The sequence below is a fragment of the Dermochelys coriacea genome, chromosome 10, assembly GCF_009764565.3.
Source record: "Dermochelys coriacea isolate rDerCor1 chromosome 10, rDerCor1.pri.v4, whole genome shotgun sequence".
NCBI lineage: Eukaryota > Metazoa > Chordata > Testudines > Dermochelyidae > Dermochelys > Dermochelys coriacea.
Genome location: NC_050077.1, coordinates 34,480,085 through 34,487,099, shown reverse-complemented (window position 1 = coordinate 34,487,099; position 7,015 = coordinate 34,480,085).

Sequence of the window (7,015 nt, the reverse complement as noted above, 5' to 3'; positions counted from 1 at the left end):
AGCATGGTATAGAGTTTATAGCAAGGTATTTCGGAGTTGGTTCACGATTCACGGAGTCTCTTCCCAGCTTTGCTACTGGCTCAGTATGTGGCTTTCAGCACGTCAATCATAGCCAGGTTTTCAAAAGTGGCCCCTAATTTTCATTTCTCCAATTTTTGGGTGCCTAGCTTTGACATCAAGGGTGGATTTTCATGTGTACTGAGTATCAGTAGCTCCCATTAACTTAAGATGGATTTATGGGTACTCAGCACCTCCTGAGATTCAGACCATAGACATCTCAAGCTGCACATCCAAAAATAGAGGCCTGCCTCTCTTGAAAATGTGAGCCTTAACTTTTCTTCCTCAGTTTACCCACATGTCAAATAGTTCGAAAAATATTTCCCTATTTCAGAGGATTGTTTGGAATGAATAAATGGAATTAATGAACGAATGTTATGTCTTTTGACTTTGTTGGATGCAAAGCACTATAGAATTACAAACTTCAGAGTCTACAAGTCCACCCAGTCCTACTTCTCGTTCATCCAATTGCAAAGACAAACAAGCTTGTTTACATTTACAGGAGACAATGCTGCCCTCTCCTTATTTACAATGTCACCAGAAAGTGAGAACTGGCATTTGCATGGCACTTTTGTAGCTGGCATTGCAAGGTATTTTCATGCCAGATATGATAAACATTCGTATGCCCCTTCATGCCTCGCCACCATTCCAGAGGACATGCGTCCACGCCAATGACACTCATTAAAAAAATAATGGGTTAATTAAATTTGTGACTGAACTCCTCGAGGGAGAATTGTATGTCCCATGCTCTGTTTTACCTGCATCTGCCATATATTACACGTTATAGCAGTCTTGAATGATGACCCAGCACATGTTGTTCATTTTAAGAACACTTTCACTGCAGATTTGACAAACGCAAAAAGGTACCAATGTGAGATTTCCAAAGATAGTTCCAGCATTTGACTCAGTGTTTAAAGAATCTGAGTGCCTTCCAAAATCTGAGGGACAAGGTGTGGAGTATGTTTCAGAAGTCTTAAAAGAACAACACTCAGATGCAGAAACTACAGAACCTGAACCACCAAAAAAAAAAAATCAACCTTCTGCTGGTGGCATTTGACTCAGATGATGAAAATGAACATGCACCATTCCGCACTGCTTTGGATTGTTATCAAGCAGAAACCCGCCATCAGCAGGACATGTAACGCCGACAGACGTCAGCAAGCAGGATTGAACCAGGGACCAGGATTGAACCGGGGACCTCTAGAGCTTAGTGCATGAGCCTCTACAGCATGAGCTAAAAGCCAACTGGCTGTTAGCTAAGGCTGTAGAGTGGACTCTTTTTTTTTTCCCCTTCTCTCTCTCTCTCTCTCTCTCTCTCTCTCTTCCCTCCCACCCCCACAGAGGTGTGTGGGTTACAGATGCATGTCCCTTGGAATGGTGGCTCAAGCATGAAGGGACATATGAATCTTTAGCACATCTGGCATGTAAATATCTTTCAACGCCAGCTACAACAGTGCCACAAGAATGCCTGTTCTCACTTTCAGGTTATATTGTAAACAAGAAGCGGGCAGCATTATCTCCTGCAAATGTAAACTAACTTGTCTGTCTGAGCGATTGGCTGAACAAGAAGTAGGACTGAGTGGACTTGCAGGCTCTAACATTTTACATTGTTTTATTTTTGAATGCAGTTGTTTCTTGTACATAATTCTACATTTGTAAGTTCAACTTTCATGATAAAGAGAATGCACTACAGTACTTGTATTAGTGCATTGAAAAATACTATTTCTTTTGGTTTTTTATAGTACAAATACTTGTAATCAAAACTAATATAAAATGAGCACTGTACACTTTGTATTCTGTGTTGTAATTGAAATCAATATATTGAAAATGTAGAAAACATCCAAAAATATCTATATCATGGTATTCTGTTATTGTTAACAGTGCAATTATTGCACGATTAATTGCGATGAATATTTTTAATCACTTGACAGCCATAATTACAAGTAATCATTTGCACTGTAATCAACTCTTCCCCCTCCATCCCAGCACCTCCTGCCAGCTGCAGATCAGCTGTTCCATGGAGTGCTGGAGGCCCTGGGAGGGAGGGGGAGCAGCGGGGCAGGAAGAGGCGGGGCAGGGGTGGGGACTTGGCTGAAGGGGTGGAGTGGGGGCGGGACTGGAGCAGAGAAAGGGTCAAGCATCCCCCAGGTAGAGAGGAAGTCGGCACCTATGGGACATGACCCTTGTAGGGGGAGCCCACCCCCATGGCAGCAGCATGAAGGAACAGTGCCAGCCTCCCCATGGCCCACGAAGGAATGGCCCCACAGCCCCTTCATCATGATGGGAGGGAACGGTGGGGCCAAAATTGAGTGAGTGGTGTTGCGACACGGTGCACAGGGGTTGTGGCTTGGGCAGTGTAAGGGGACCAAAAGGAGCCACAGGTGACAGCACAGGGCTACCAAGTAGCCCTAAGGTCTCACACATACAGCACTGTGGGAGTGGGTGTTTTCAGGGGCCAGTAGCACTGAGTGCCATAAGGGCTTCCAGGCAGTTAATCCTCCTTTGATGCCTTTTCCCCTTAGGGGTGCCCAACTTAACTCAAATGTCAGATCTATTTTGGGGATGTACTGGCCATCTGGGCAGGGGCGAATGTGCTGTTGGCAAATGAGATGCATGATGCATCTAGTGGACACAGCATTTTCTCATCCTTAACTGAGGAATATTAGCTTCCAAAAACCCTTGTTAATAGGGTGAAAAAGCTCTTGCTATCTGTCAGTTTCCTCTTTAAAACACTGAATACACTCTGTACTAGTATATCTGATGAAACTACTTTATTTTACGTTCCTTAATACAGGCCCTACATTTACTATCTACTGCACAAGGGCGTATGTTGTGTACAGACAAAAAGCACATGAAATAGGAGCATGAAAAAGATAGAAGGAAAGAACTTCTAGCCGTAAGCTTCTGTATCTTACAACTAAGGAGGAGTCATTTATTACAGAATGTATCTGTAAGTGTATGTACAACAGGGGACACATGGGTGATTCTTTTTTCTCTCTTGCTATTCAAACGGTGCGCAGATGGGTTTTGGGTGATGGTCCCTTACCAAGAGAAGAGATGATATATTGGAACTCCAACTGTCTATGAGTGGGGTGACAGCTGGCCCTGGGGAGTTCCTGACCTGGTTGGGTGGTTTTCAGTTGGGTCGGAAGACAGAGTGGGGGAGTTGGGAGTGGCAGGTGGAACTGAACACTTGGAACTAGGAAGTTGTGAGTGACAGCTGGGTTTAGGTGTCTGACAGCTGGGGCTCAGCAATTGAAACTGGGCACTTGGGTGGGACAGTTGCCACTGGGCAGTTTTTAGTGGTGGCTGGTAGTGAGTGTTGAGATGTGACAGTTGGCAGTGCCCAGGGGAACAGACATTACAATCCATATAGAGAGAGACAAGTTTTAATGCCAAACAGCTGGAGTGGCAGATGGAAGCAGGGAGGGGGCTGAAGAATGCACAGCAGCAGCAGAAAAGGAGCAGAGAGCATGTAGCAAGGAAAGGGACCAAAGTAAAGGGTATCAGAAGGACTGTGTCAGGGAGGTGAAGGCGAGTTGAAGAATGGAAGAGAGAGAGACTTAAAAGAAGAGCCGATGAGAAGAAATGAGAGCCAGATAGGAAATCACCTACAAGCATCCTTAAGTCTGGCATTTCCTGACTTTGAAGTGCTCAACTTTGCACTTCCTGTTCTTTTAATGCCATTTTTGCGTGAATGATTTTCTACGTGTTAAAAAAAAGCAAACTGATAAAAGAGAAATTCTATAATGTGATGTCGTATTGACACCCACCTGGGCCATCAGCAGGATTGGAACCTTTAGAGCCAGGCACAGACCAGGCACTTGAGCCAGAAGGAGTAACCGATAGCAGTAGTAGGTTGTCTTCTTCTATGTGAACCGGCCCTAGAGGGGGAGGGGCGAGAGACTTTGTTGGTGGGTTTCACAGGTACTTTCCGACAGCAGAGGAATGGTGAGACTCAGGGATCTTGGGCTCCAGTCCAGCCTCTGGAGGGAATGTGCTCTTGTGGGCACAGACTCTTCTGCCCATTCCCCTCCCCACAAGGTTGACCCCTTCTGTCCTGTCCCCTCCAACCTTCCCAGCAGTATCTCCAGCCCTCTAACAACTCCTTGTCCTAGTCCCAGTCTCCTTGCCTACTTGGTCCCAGTCTCCTTGCCCAACCAGTTCCTGTTCCAGTCTCCTGGTCCAATCCCGCTCTTCCCCTACCCACTAGCTCCCAGTCCCCCTCCCCAGGACCCTCATCCAATCTAGGTCTCACCCCAACCTGCTCCCAAGCTCCTTGCCCCAGCCTCTCTGTCCATCCAGTCACAGTTCTACACCCAAGCTCCTTGTCAGATTGGTCTCTGTCTGCCCCCAGCCATGTCTCTCACACCCCCACCCCCACCCTGCAACCGTCTCCTAGTCCCAATCTCCGTATCCAGTCAGTCCCAGTCTCCCTCCAATTCCTTATCTAATTTCAATGTTTTTCCACCAACTGGTTCCTAGTGCACATACGTCTCCTTCACAAGTTCCTAGAACCAGTCTCCCAGTCCCCCATTCCAGGCCCAGTCTCTGTGCCCAGTCAGTTCCAGCCTCCCTTACCCCCTGGCTCCAGTCCCAAAGTCCTTGCCAGCAGTCACAGTTTCTCCGTTAAAACATATTTTCCTTTGCATTGTTCTCAGAAATGGCTGAACCATTTTGGCTAAAAGTTTCCAGAAATACCCAGCCTGTGGCAGACACCCAGCATGTAAAATTTCAGCACAGACAGCTAATGACTGACACAGTTATAAGCAACTGAAAACAGGGTCTTATAATGGGAAGTAGTCATTCCCACCTATATTTAATTCTTTTGCCACGAGACTGCATTGCTGGTCCTTGGAGTCCAGGGAAGTAGAAGCCCAGTTTAAAAGAGTTTATCACAAGGTTCAGGATCAACTAGTTTTTCACAACACTTAGCACAGCATGGTCACAATACAAATACTTAATAATAACATACCCTCAACAGATCCTGCTCCACGTGCACCCACACAAATGTGATAGACACTTCCCTGGAAAAGTGCCCAGACTAATTTTTCCTTCTGAGGCAACTGCCCCTTCAGGGGAAGGGCGAGGTCATTGCCAATGCCAGGCCCTTATAGGAACTTACAATGCAGCTGTTTGTTCCAACCAGTTCCAGACTCCAGGCTAAAAAAGAGGTTCCCAGTGTAAATGCCTATGCTTTTGCCTCCATGAGTGAAATGTTGCCAAACACAGGCCACAATTTAGGATCTTCTGAAAGCAAAATGGATTGATTAAGAACTCAGAATGAAACTATTACTAGTTGGGAGAGCAGAGAACATACATTTAGAAATGATCATTATCCCTGCAAAGCATACTGCAGAGAAGAGCTGGTTGTGGAATCATCCTTATTTGGTGGGACTCTGCCTTTAAATCGCTAACAGCAAGCAATGTTCTGCTTCACTCACCCCCTGTGTGAGGGAATGGGAAGGGACACCAAGCAGTTGGTGGAGAAGGAGCATGAGTGAGATCCTGTCACCTATTGTATGTGGCTTGTGTCAAAGAGCTGACTTATGACAGGCACAGCTGAGTGATTTTATGCTTCACGGGGATAAGTGGGGTAGGACTCCTGAGTCAAATAAAAGAATACTTTGCATTCCAATAGCACCTTCTCCCCCAAGAATCTCAAAGCACTGTACATGTATCCTAACATCCCCATGAAGTAGGCTGATCCCCACTTTACAGATGGGGAAATTGAGGCACAAAGTGACTTAGGGCCTATTTTTTTAAAAACAGCCTCCTACTTTTTAACTGCAACTTTTTGCCTGCAAATCAATGTAGATGCAAAATCCACCCCTCCAAGCGCCTTAGCTATGCCAACTAAGCTGGGTGTAGACGCAGCTAGGCCGATGCTTCCGTTGTACCAGCTACCATCGTTCAGATAGGCAGTGTTCCTACACCAGTGAAAAACCCGTTCCGTCACTGTGGACTGCATCTACACTCCAGGGTTATGCTGGCAAAAGTATGGTGTGTAACCGCGCTGGTATTGCCCCTGTAGTGTAGACACATTGTTAGACCCAGCAATCAAAGGGAAACCAATGTGCTTTTGCTGTCTTATTTTGAGGAAAAATCCGGCTTGCAGGCCTCCTCTTTTCCCCTACCCATCATTTGGGGGTTGTGAGAGCTAAGAGCAGCCTTCATTTCCATCATCCTGACTAGGAAGGGAGTGAGTATCGGGGAGAGGGACTGGGGCAAGGAGGGAGTTAAGGGATTTGCGGCAGCAGGAGAGATGACAGAACTGGGGTCCCCAAGAAGACCCCAAAATCCCAAACGTCAGCCTATGAGGGATACATGAACCACACCTCCTTTTCCTGCTGAGAACAGCCAATTGCCAATCAGCGTGGCTGGCTGTTTGTCACAGCTGAAAATTAGAGATTTTTTGTAAAAAATACAAAAAGCCACAGAACACCTCAGCCCACTTGCGGGAGGAGCCACTTGGTGTCAGGGCCACAGCATAACTCTGGTCAGCGGGGTATTTCCATTCTTGCATTCTGACCATTTCTGAGGCTACCCTCTTTAGCGGAGCTCAGGATTTCTACAGGACACCCTCTCCTGTGGAGTGGCAGAGATATGGATGGCAGGGAGAAAGAGCCAAAAGCCCCAAATGAAACAGTTACTCTCACAGAAATGGAGAAAGAAGAAGATGGGAGGGTACCTGCCCATTCCTCAGCCTCCTTCCTTCCACCTCTGCCCATTGCTGCACAGGTGCCCTTTAAAGACCACTCTTCAGTCTCAAATTCGCCTGGACCCAGCTCTGCACACTGTGTGTACACGTTTCATACTCAAAACCAGCTGAGCCCTGTGGAGGCACAATAAGCATCTATGGGTATTGACAGAAAGGGTTGTGTCCATTGATGTCATTAATCCACCTCTCCATGAGATGGAGACTAGCTCAAAGGAAGAATTCTTCTGTCAGTGTAGT